This window comes from Hetaerina americana, unplaced genomic scaffold, assembly GCF_022747635.1.
Source record: "Hetaerina americana unplaced genomic scaffold, ioHetAmer1.1.p SCAF_1, whole genome shotgun sequence".
NCBI classification, from domain to species: domain Eukaryota; kingdom Metazoa; phylum Arthropoda; class Insecta; order Odonata; family Calopterygidae; genus Hetaerina; species Hetaerina americana.
The window spans coordinates 47873823-47886995 of record NW_027286069.1 but is presented as its reverse complement, the minus strand read 5'-3'; positions in this window follow the sequence as shown (position 1 = coordinate 47886995).

Below are 13173 nucleotides of genomic sequence, written 5' to 3'. Positions count from 1 at the left end.
CTACAACTTTTTGATAAACCGGAGGGTTGGTAACATCCAAGTCATGTTATTTTTTACCACAAATTTCTGCTAAATCAAAGTCATTGCAAGGAAAGGAATTGCCCTTCTGTCATCAGTTTGATTATCGCACCCCTTGAGGCCTGGTGGTTTGACGTAAACACTGCCTGCAATTTTTCTAAACAATTTCAAGGTTGATTGCTGTGAAAGCAGGCGGGTGACTATGTATGATGTCGCAGGTTGCCAAGGACTCGGCCTCGAGGTCACACAACCAACCACACTTGAAGAGTGCGCAAACCATCATTCTTTGGATCAGCCAGGAATTGCCTTTATGGCTGCAGTGACCCAAGCGGAATTAATGATATCTTATCAGTTACGAGAGGAATTTTAGTCAAAAAGATGGTTCCTAAATATTTATCAGTATTGTGTACCCCAGTTAAATCATATTCTTAGACTTTGAGGGAATAGTAATGATTTAATTTTAAATATCACGCCAGTGATATTACATATGACATATAGTATTCACAATCTATTCGCTCATACATAGGCTGAAATAAGTTGTTGATCAATGAATGGAATATCATCCATTGCTAGGCCTTGAATGTCTCAAAAAATTAAACACACTGACAAAGTCACTGATTGAATGAAATTGTTGCCGGAAATTCATTCAAACTGCAATTTGGTTTTTCGACATAAGTATCTCAGGGGCCGGTGTTCGAAGCTTAAGATTGGAGGGGAGCCTTCGCGTGGTTAGGGCGAGCTGTCGGAATTCGACAGCTCGGCTTCGATGGAACTATATTTGTCTCAATAGTAAGCTATAAAATCAAGACAGGAAAGCGAAACTACATTGTGTTCCCTTTTAGCCTGCGACGATTTAATATCTGTTATAGATGCTATGTGGAAATGAATTGTATTTTACTGGCATTATGCTTTCCAAATGACGGAATTGCGCTTTTATTCAATCAAAATAAGAATGCAACTCCCAAAAAATGATAATTTAGATACATGCTATATAGAATAGATACTTAAGAGAAAATTCGTCAGTGGGATAAGTTGAATCGCAGCATACTACCGTTCATGGAAACGAATAAGCTTATGATTCATGAAACATTTGTTGTGCACAATTTTTGCCCATCATATCATTAATTTGAGCCTGAAAAAAACATCGAAATATGGGAGTTGCGAGAAGAAAAATTATATATAAGCGGCAAAAGTTTATATACTAATTATTTATATGAATCCTAGAGGACATGGTCATAATGTGTGTTGTGGGTCAATTCTGTGCAAATGCGAACGTTGCCTCTAAAGTTCTATCTCTCCCCTCCAGACGTTCCGCAAAATGAATCTCCCCGTTCACCCCAGCCACTTCCCCATATTATAAATCCAACCAGCGGCCGAAGAGAGCAGAATTACGGCCCATACACTTGTGAGGTGGAGGAAAATGCGCACGCTTCCTAGAGCGTGATCTCGGACCAACTTCGTTGAGGGTTTGCGACAGTAGACTGGGGTAAACATCTCGGCAAGTTCACCGATTCCGAGAAGAGAAAGTGAAGCAGAGGGACGATCACGATAGCGTGTTACCATTTTATATAAATGTGCATATTTGTGAAAGCCGGCAACATGCGATATCGAGCAGGGAAATTTACCATGGTGCGCAAGGTTGCGAATTCCCACGGCTTGTTAATTGTGAGACGAATTATTTGCCTAAGGTCCTTCCCATGTGTCATTTGAGAGACTTTCTTTGTCTGTTTGCTGGCCAACTTCTGATGCTTAAAGTATCCATATACGTCCATACCAGGTGTATGAATATAGCAGTAAATACGGTTACTGGTGACAGTGAATTTTGCCGTATTTTATGAAAAAAAATTGAGTCTCGGGCGTCACTTCGAGGACTTAATTGATGTTATGACGCGAGGAACACGATTTGTAAATTGAACAGGATTTGACTTGTTTTGTTCTTACAATATCGTAAGAAATAAAATCTGCCAGGACGTTAGCATTGATAGGAAGGTGAATTCCTAAAAAATACCGCTGGTAGATTTTTATTAACATAGTTATTTTTAATATAGGTAATTTATTATTTAATCTTCACACAATTTTCGGAAATTTTTATAAGATTTGAACGTAGTATAGAAGTTATGTTTAGAAAGATGTTATGCACTGCAATATATTTAAAGGTTTTCTTTTATCTAATTAATAAATGATAAGTAATTTTAAATTTCCTGCTTTGTACATCTGTGCACGTGAGTGGATATTTTAAACAAAAGTGGCGCCGTGCGAATAACACTTATTCCCACTGTCAATGTATGAACCTTCGTACACACACTCGCGCGTTCCCACGAGACGTTTATCTCGTTCGTAATCACTCCAATCATCACACTCACTTGAGTGGCTCATTTAATTGAACGCAGGATCAAGCTCCCGAAGAGATAAACCACGATCAGAACAAGAGAATTAGTTTAAAAAAATGTCTAGCCTCTTGCCTATTGTTATCCGTTCGATTCAACACGCCTAAATTTGTCATTTGTTCGTTATTTTCTTTTAACACCCTATGTGATCTTATTCAGTGGATAGTGGAGAGGAAAACTGCACCGAATATTGTTAATTCTACTGCGTTGGCGATGATGGCTTTTTGATTAGCCATTGATTCGATGCGTGAAAAAGTAAACACTTCTAAGAGTTTGAGAACTTTTTAATCCATGATTTCGGGACATGGTTGAGTTTGAAGTAATTTCTCTTTATGTTATAATCAAAGGATTGTTAACATCTACGCGGCTGTTTAAAGGTTTGCCGACGTTTATGTTTATCTTATCTCTTGAAACGGACTTCTACTATGGTTGACATTTAATATTTGTAGATAGTCCACGATAGTGATGTGCAAATGTTACAGAAGACTACAGTTAAGAAACACATTTTTGCAAAGGGATCATTAAGTCAGTGACAACTTTCCTTCCTAAATGCGTCTTAATTTTACCTTCAAGTTGATGGTTTCAACAAGTACCATTTTATTTTACTTCAAATTCGAAAATGTAGAAAATTATTTTTCTCAAGTTAAATTCAGGCAGAAGTACTGTCATCATTACAAAAATGAGTAAACTTTTATTGGCTAGGGTTTAACTAATATAACTGCTAGTTAAATATCTTTAGTATCAATTAATCAATATTGGTTCTCTAAATAAAAATCAGTTCCTGGGCCATGTAGACATTTTATAAGGAAACAGTATATTGTAAATCAGTAAATAAAAGATAAAAATGTAAATGCATTTGTTGCACAGTAGCTTTGATGCTGAAGTTAATTCTCTTTAACCTATTTTTTTGAAATTATGATGATTTTTTAATCACCATAGGCCATTGCAGCATGGTTTCGTCACAAAGCAAAAAAATGTACATAAAATTTCTTGTTATACATAACATGATAAAACTTTATTTACCTTGCATAGGGATATTTAACGAAACCACAGTTTGACTTTTCTTTACAAAAAGCACACAACAATCCACTGAGTTCAAAGGATTAATAAAAAGGTATGCTTTAAGAATAGACTTGAAAGTATTTAAGGGATTCTTTCAAATTTGGAGGAAGCAGGTTAAAAAATTGACTCCTTGAAGGTATGGTCCCACACCACTCAAATTAGACGATCTTGACTCAATGTGTATGGCAAGCTTAGTACTTGTATCATGATGATGGATATTTAGGATTTGTTTGTTTACATGCATGTTATCCTAAACAAATAAGATAAGATCGTCTATATAAAGAGCAGCCAGTGTCAAAAATTTGCAGATGATGAAACTGGGGCCCGGAGGAGTGTCTGGAAGGTAAGTTTAAGATAGCTCTAAGGACCTGTTTCTGAACTTGACAAATATTTTGGCTATAACTTGAGCCACCCCAGAAATTAACGCCATGTGATAATCGACATTGAAAATTGGAATGATAAAGAAAATTTAGGATATTTAAGCTAGTACTAATAAACAAATATCTTAGCTGAAAGAGAGTTTTATAAAGTTTAGATTTTAAGTTAACTATATATTTATTCATGTATTTTGCATTAGTCCGAAAACAGCTCTTTGGCCTTTATATCAGACTTAAAACAATGATATAACAATATTATAAGGGCCACGTTAAGGATAATTCAATTTGAACACCCTAGGAATTAATGCTGTTGGTGATGCTGGTGCTTAAAATACCATATTTTTTTAATTTCCCTAGCAAAATTTCATTATTTACAGTGTCAAAAGCCTCATGATCAAGGCATATCCCCTGGGGTAGTACATTTGTAATGAATTCATGGAGTGCTGTAGACATTGATTTACCTTTCTTAAAACCATGTATTTGATTGGAAAAAATTGTTTTTCTAGGAAATTTACTACACGTTTTAGCATAACCTTCACAAGAATTTTAGAAGAAACCGGAATTAAACGTACTGGTCTGTAGTTACCGACATTGTTTACATCGCCCTTTTTGTCTAGTGGTATAACTTTGCTTTACTTCAGGCATGATGGAGAAATACCTTCTCACAAAGACATTGCGGATATACACATGGGGTTTAGCAATTTAAAGGATAGAAAATGTAATTACTTCTTCAGGTAAGTCATCTCTCCCTGAACAAAACTTATTGCAAAGAGTATGGCCTATTAATAGTGGACCATTTATTAAAACATTACCTTTAAGATAATTTCCTATATATATATTGTAGTTTTTACAAATTTTATGTATTTTCTAAATTCTTATAAGAATGAATTAGACTTTTTATGCGATAACATTTTGGAATCTAGCCTCTTAGTAGTAGTAGTATTTAGTGGAGGCGACCGACAGCCGAGGTCATTTGTGCCATAGGGGATGGACAGGAAAGGATGAAGGGAGGAGTGAAACCCGGGGTCGGCATTAGCCTACTCTTTGTGGAAGGCACCAAGGGGTCCGCAGCTTAACGTCCCATCCGACGGATGGTGTACTCACTCAAAGTGCCCTCCACAAAGCACCTCAAGTAGGGATCAAGATACCTCTGAAAAATATTCAACATCGCCGGAATTTGAACCTGGGCCCTCTGCGTGGGAAGCCAGTACGTTAGCCCTTGCACCATCTCGATCCCCTCTAGCCTCTTCTTAATACATCATTGTGTATATTTATACATTATGTCATCTATAAAACTATAAGTATACTTTCTTAATGCACTCCTAGCTTTATGACCTGAGCATTCTCCTAGGGTAGGAATTATATTGTGTGAATTTTTGGAGCAGTTACATATAAAATTTGGTCAAAAGTTGCATTTTAATTGCCATTCTTCTGAAATAAGTAGTGGCAGAGGGTAGGACAACTTGAAGCTTCTAATTGGCCCATGATAAATAATCCCAATGCACATTTTTATATTGGCTCAATATAAAATATCATAAAAAATCTGATCATACTGTTATAGAAGTTCAAAAATGAATTTTCCCTTGTAATTTATTTATGTATCCTGCAAGCCACTGCTAGCATGTCTGGCAGAAGGTGAATAAACGCTAGACTAATTTTGACCCTTATTTAACCCGAATATGACTCAACCATGGTCAGATGATGTTACTCTGATCCCTTATTGTTTATGGAATAATGACATCTTAAATCTATCCGTTCTACCCTTAATCTCTCTTAATTTTATTGACATGGAATCTCCTACCATAGCATAATACATTTTCAATATCACTGCTACAGAGACTTCCTTACAATTTATGCATAGGATTTAATCTGTAATTTAACCTTCTCTCCGTGAGTGATTCCTGGCCTAGCTCCTCTAATATTTTGGATACACTACTAAGTTTATCATAACAACGTGTTACAAAGCTAGCTCCTCTTCGCTGCATGCAATCCAATTCGGCAATCAATTCAACTTCATAAGGATCCCATGTACCAGTACCATATTCTAAATGAGGCTTAACCACTGAAATATAATATTTCTCTTTGGACTTTTCATCACATTTACCTCGAACTTTTCTAATAAATTCTAATTTTTTGTTAGCTCGTCCAGATATTCCCCATATGTGTTTCACCTAGCAGAGGTCGTGAGTCAGGGTAAAGCCTATGTATTTTATTAAGTACACATTCAATTTTGGTGTTCCCAATACAGTAGGTATTCCGGAGGGAATTGCAGTTTTTCCAAAAATTCATCACAATGCACTTTTTTAAAGTTTAATTCTAATTGACAAAGGTTGCACCAGCATTGCATAGCATTTAGGTCATCTGATAAAGCTGCTGTTTCCTCAGGATTACGGATATCACAGTAAACAATTGCATCATCTGCAAATAAACATAACTTGTGACTACTGAGTCAGTTGTTAGCATAAAGTAGGAATAAAAGAGGTCCAATGGCACTTGTCTGGGGAGCACCTGAAGTTCCTTCTATAGCAATTGAACTAACTCTGTCTATCACTACTTTTTGTACCTGATCATTCTAAAAGTCTTTTATCCAACCCCTTCATATTTTTATCAAAGTCGTATGTTTCTAGCTTTGTAAGTTTACTGTGAGGTACTTTGTCGAAGGCTTCCTAAAAATCTAGAAAAATGGCATCCACTGCAACATTGCTCTCTCCCAGAGTAAGAATATCATGAACAAAAAGTGCTAGTTAAATCTTGGGGGATCTACTCTTTCGGAAACCATGCTGATTTTTCATTAATAACTTCTGATTATTGAGGTGTCACATGACCAAACTGGCAACTATATGATGCATATATTTATGATACCTACTCTATTTTCTTTAAAGTATAACATTTAAGATAATTTTATGAAGACTAGTATGTGCTTTTGCCTTTTCCAGACTACCTGCCAAATGCAAGAAGAAATAAAGTCATGACTGATGGTGGCTTGCTGACTAATTTACACATGTGAAATGAGCCAGCATAAGAAAAGCAATCTCCTTATTTGGATTTCTGAGGTAATCTTTGCCCTTTTATGCTGAGTGGAAACATTTCCAAGGAGGAAGGCTGTCACCAAATGGTGGGTAAAACATTGAATTGTGATTCTAAAAACGCTACTACGAAAGGCTAGATGGCATGTGAATCATGTTGTAAATTATTAGTCTGGTAATTTCAAAAATTTATATTTACCAGTAATTAACCAACCCGACTTGAAGACCGTAACAGTCTTTCTCAATGTCCAATAGGAAGTGCAACAAAATATGGTCATCTAAAAGGATGAACTTATTACAGTTGCAGGAATATTGTATTCCTATAAAACACTAAAAAATTCTCTTTGTAAAAGTTTGCCTTGGTAACTGAACTAATGCACCGCCAGATTTTGATGAATCTGAGAATGAATCTTGGTGAAAACATGATTTTTTACCTTGTGAAATTTCTGCATTTCAGATAACACCATTGGAAAACTCGATTTAAGAATCAGTTATCCCTTAGCATTTCAAATTCTCCGTAGATGGGCAAATAATTCTTCTGAAAGATCTTATGAAAACATTATTCATTAAAAATACAATTTTCAGTTAATTTCAGGCTTTGGATTTATATGTTCAAAATCATTATATGGTTATCTGGGGAAAATTCAAAGAGGGTTTATGAAGAGCTTGTTTTAACAAAAAGGCACATGCATAGGTTTTAAGTCAAATATATGATTTCAAAAAAGGCTTATAGAAGAGAATCTGAAAGAAGGAATATAGGAAAAGTATATTGATGAAGGGGTAGAGCGTTGGACTACTGACTGAGGGCCTGGGTTCAATTCCCAGGCAAGCCTCTCTGGGTCTATTTTTTCAGCAGCTAAACCCAAGGTCTGATTTTTTCAGGTACCAAATCTTCCTGGAAAACCATGACTGGTGCAGGGAAAATAACTCGCCCTCCTACCCTGATGTGCGAATTTTGCCTGCTGTTGGGTTTAGTACTGGGTGAACTCTACCATCACCTACCAAACCGACCTTCGGGTTGATTTCTATTTATGGTTATCAATGAAGGAATATATTATTAGAATTTATAACGAGGCACAAATGAAGAGAATTTCAAAGGAGTATATGAAGAGAATATTAAAGAAGATATACAAGAGCGGAATTACAAAGAAGGCATATATGAAGAGGATTTCACAGAAGACATATATGAAGAGGATTTCACAGAAGACATATATGAAGAGGATTTCACAGAAGGCATATATGAAGAGGAATTTGAAGAAGGTATATGTGAAGAGGAATTTAAAGAAGGCATATATGAAGAGGATTCCACAGAAGGCATATATGAAGAGGATTTCACTGAAGGCATATACGAAGAGGATTTCACTGAAGGCATATATGAAGAGGAATTTAAAGAAGGCATATATGAAGAGGATTCCACAGAAGGCATATATGAAGAGGATTTCACAGAAGACATATATGAAGAGGATTTCACTGAAGGCATATATGAAGAGGATTTCACTGAAGGCATATATGAAGAGGAATTTAAAGAAGGCATATATGAAGAGGATTCCACAGAAGGCATATATGAAGAGGATTTCACAGAAGACATATATGAAGAGGATTTCACTGAAGGCATATATGAAGAGGATTTCACTGAAGGCATATATGAAGAGGAATTTAAAGAAGGCATATATGAAGAGGATTCCACAGAAGGCATATATGAAGAGGATTTCACAGAAGACATATATGAAGAGGATTTCACTGAAGGCATATATGAAGAGGATTTCACTGAAGGCATATATGAAGAGGAATTTAAAGAAGGCATATATGAAGAGGATTTCACTGAAGGCAAACATGAAGAGGATTACAATGAAAATATGTGTGAATTGTTTGTAAAATAATGGGACAAATGAAGAGGATCTCTAAGAATGCACCATGCTAAAGTATCTCTATATGGAGGGTTTTTAAGGAAGCTATGTTTGAAGAGTAATTCAATGATTGCATATCTGAAATGTCATCTTGAGAAAATCCCTTCTAAGACTTCATTTGCATATGTATATTCTTAATTTTTGCATGTATAGTATATATATATACACACACACATATATAGTATACATATGTATATTCTTAGTTTATCGCAGTAGCAAGTTTTTGAGATTTTAATTTTATGTTCATGTGATTCATTTACTTGGCTCTGTGATGGTCTTTGATATATACTTGCCTAATATTGAACATTGTTTGGTATCATTCAAAGTGAGGTTGGAAAAACATTTGTTGTAATTGGAAGCCGAACTAATTTTTATATCAATCTAAGAAACAAGTGTTTCTATATCTCCTGCAATATCCTGTGGCTGTAAGTTTCTAATTATTTTCTCATACTTACATATTGTTCATAATGTTAATAATGTTCCAATGATTTACCTCAGTGTAAACATTGTCAATGACATTTCTGTATGGTTTAATAATATATTTTTGTAAGTATATCTGAGCTAATTTTATCACTTATATTATGTCATGGTACTTGTTAAAAATTGATTTCAGATAAAAATCTGATTTATTAATGCTTTTCTGCCATTATACGAGTATTTGCCTTCCTAAAATGTTAAGATATGAGGTAATGTGTTATGTTCATGTAAAGTTAATTTTTATTCCATTTATTACAAAAGTTTTTCTGATTTAAATAAGGTGAGAAATAAGTGATTACTTACATACATACACATATGCCTAACTCTTAATATTGCACTTAATGGAATGACATAATGCTTAGATCTCCAAAATGATGTGTTTAATGTAATTTTCAAATGAACTAGTATTGTAATATCTGTTGTGTACTGCTTACTTACTGTAAAATCTACATCTAGTAATGTGGAGGAAATTAGCTGCATCAACCTACAAGAGTTTATGGCAGTCATCAGAAATTAAACAAAACTTAAATTTGTATGTTTGACTTTATGGTGAACTTATTATATTATGACCTACTGTCTCCAACTTTTCCTTGAAGTGTAATTGTTTAATATCAACCTCTGTAATAATTCAATCTTTTGTTCAACCACTGAATGCATTACATTACAATGCCACCAAATAAATACTGTGTACACCAAATATGTTTTACTCGGTAAAGGGTTTAGTCTTGCTTGCCAGATAATTTAGTAGTTGTGAAGTGTGTGCTTTTGTATATTTTTTGGCAATTTTCATGAACTGAGAAACTTTTCTATCTATTTTGTTCAAATACTATATCATTGCTCTCAGGGATGGGTTATAAATACAACTGCACATTGTGAGATGAATTTAATGAGAAATAGAATAATTCTTACCCTCTTTCATCTATATATTTTCTAACTAATTGCCTTAAAAGTATATGCTAGCTTATTCATAGCTGGACCACATGTGCTGCATATCATCTGCAAGGTAAGCCTGATTTGATTGAAGACATCAGAACACCAATAGACTCATCTCCTCCATCATTGTAAGTATTTCATTGCAAGTTTGCTTATGTTACTCACTCACTCGCTCTTTGTTAATTATATAATATCAATTGGTACCACTTTTGATGTTTTTCTAAAATAATGGCCTAATGAAATTTACTGTCAATGTTCTATTGTAATGGGACTTGTGTATTTTGATTTGAAAAATTGAACGAAAACAAAAGAGAACATTAAAAAAGATAAATTAGAATAATGAAATTATAAAACATTATGCAGAGTAGTCTTAAGTGGCACAGACTTTAATAACATTTGGAAAGAATATTTTCTAGGATAAGGTAAATAGTTGTCTTAATAGATATTATCATCTTTGTGAACATCCATTTCAGCACGGAGTTCATTTTTCTTATTGAATTTGTTATTACTTATTCAATCTGAATTTAAATTCTTACAAGCACATAAACAGTGCAGTGTCGCTCACATTTCTCTCATTTTCTGATTGTCATAGTCTTGTTCCCCAATCCTTTTACAGGTAATTAAGGTATGTATTTGTCATAAGACTGTCTCTCAAATGTTTACATTATTGTGAGTAGTGCTATGCAATAGCTGCAATTCAGGTAGGTGATTCTGGATGGAAATGATAAAAAATGAATAAGTAGCTACGTTAAGTGATCCAATTCTTACCCACAAGGAAATACCATGTACTTCCTGTATTTGATAGTGTGTTACCTGCACCTTTTTTCCAGAATTCATCATCATCTTCAAAAGGCTGAGCCTTGTCATTGTAGCCATTGGTCTCTCTCCATTGTTGTTCTTTTCTGTACATAGTATGTTGTTACTCTCATATTACTTTTTATGTCATCCATAAATTTCTTTCTTGCCTTTCTTCTTCCTTTTTTTCCTATTATTTTCCCCTCCATTATATTTTCCAGGAGTTTATGTCTGAGAACATGCCAAAATTTAATTTTCCTCTTCTCCACCTCTTTTATTAAATTCCTTTCATCTTTACTTTATCTCCATACTTCTATGTAGCTTTTCTTGTCAGTCCATTTTGTTCTTGTTATTCCTCTCCAATTCTTCATTTCCATTGTTTCGAACCAAGCTTTTCCCTATTTCCCAACATCAAAGTTTTGCATCCATATAAATACTCCAAATAAACATATTTCCAAAGGTTTTTCTAATTTCCAATTTCATGTGTTTGTTTCCTAATAGATTCTTTTATTTTCATATGCCTTCTTCACCAAGGCTATCCTGTTTTCACTGCAGAGGTGCATCCATGTTCTCTTTTAATTACACTCCCATGGTAGCAGTCGCAGCACTATTCTAATTGGCTCATCAGTGATTCCCCTATCATTAAATTTACAGGAGGTTCTGTCCTGTCTCTATAATATATCATAGGTTTGGTTTTCTTCGCATTTATTTTTAGTTTCCATGTTTTCAAAGCTGTGGATAGGGTTTTGAGCATTCTATTCCTATCTTTGACTGATTCTGCCAGGGTCACAATATCTTCTGGAAACCTAATGTAGTGTATCTTCCTTCCATTTATATTAATACCATTTGTTTTCTCCTTGATTGTCTTATAGCCTCTTCAATATATGAGTTAAATAGATATGGCAAAAGTGGACATCCTTGTCTTACTCCTTTTCTAATCTTTGCTTCTATCTCACATCCTTTTACTTCTACAAAAGTGTTTTCCTTATAGTAGAGCTGAAATATTAGCTTCCTCTCTTTGTAGTCAATTCTTTTTCTCCTCATAGTTTCAAACATAAATTTCCAATCTACAGTATCAAAGGCTTTTTCCAAATCTTTGGAGGCAAGGAAAACGTTCCTGTTCATTTCTAGCCTTCTCTCTAGGATGAAGAGCAATGCCAGTATAACGTCTCTTGTTCCTTTACCTTCCTGGAAGCAAAATTGATCTTCTTCTACATTTTCCTCCTTTCTTTTTGATTCTTTTCCCCATCGTACGTACAAGAACCTTGAAAGCATGTGACAGAATAGTGATTGTTCTGTAGTTCATGCATTTAATTGCTTTCCCTGCTTTTGGTATCAAAATAATTTTGCTTTTAACAAAGTCTTCAGGTATCTCGCCATTTTTATAACATTCATGCACTATTTTTAAGTCTTTCTTTTATTTTATTTTGAAGGCTTTTAATTTCTCAGTTGGTACATTATCCATACCGATAATTTTTCTAGCGTTTAGGTTTTAGAGGGCATGCTCAAATTCTCTCCTTATGATTGGGGGCCCACTTTCTGTTCCTACTTTTTCTCTACCTTCAATATTATTTTCTCCTATAGCTATACCTTTGCCATGGTGTAACTCCTCCATATGTTCTTTCCATCATTCACACACTTCTTCATTATCTACTAACAACCTTCTCTCCATTATTAATCACTGTTGACCTTATTCTTGGTTGATAATGTAGGGCTATGATTTTCCAATAGGCTAGATCTTGTTTGCCTAATTGTTCTTCTATTTCCTTCACCCTTATATGTCCTCCCCTTCTTTTCTTCTCTACATTTGTCTCATCTTATTCTTTACTCTCATACATTCTTCAACATCATTCTGGGCTCTTAGCTTATTTGTCTTCTCAATTAGGTTTAAAATTTCCTCTGTCATCAAAGGTTTCCAAGCTTCAAGCTTCTTCCTACCCAGGACTTGATCCATCTCTTCTTCTATTCCCTGTTTCATTTCATTATACTTTATACTATCTTCCCAGTTCTCAGCTATTTCATTTTACTTCTCTTCAAACTTCCACCTTGTTTCTTCCTCCTTCAGTTTTTTCAGTGGTCATTTATTCTTAACTAGTCCTCTAATTTTTCTGAGCTTTAGGTTGCACTTTGTCATAACTAATTTATGATCACTGTCAACATCCGGACCTGGGTAACTGTGGCTGGATTTTAT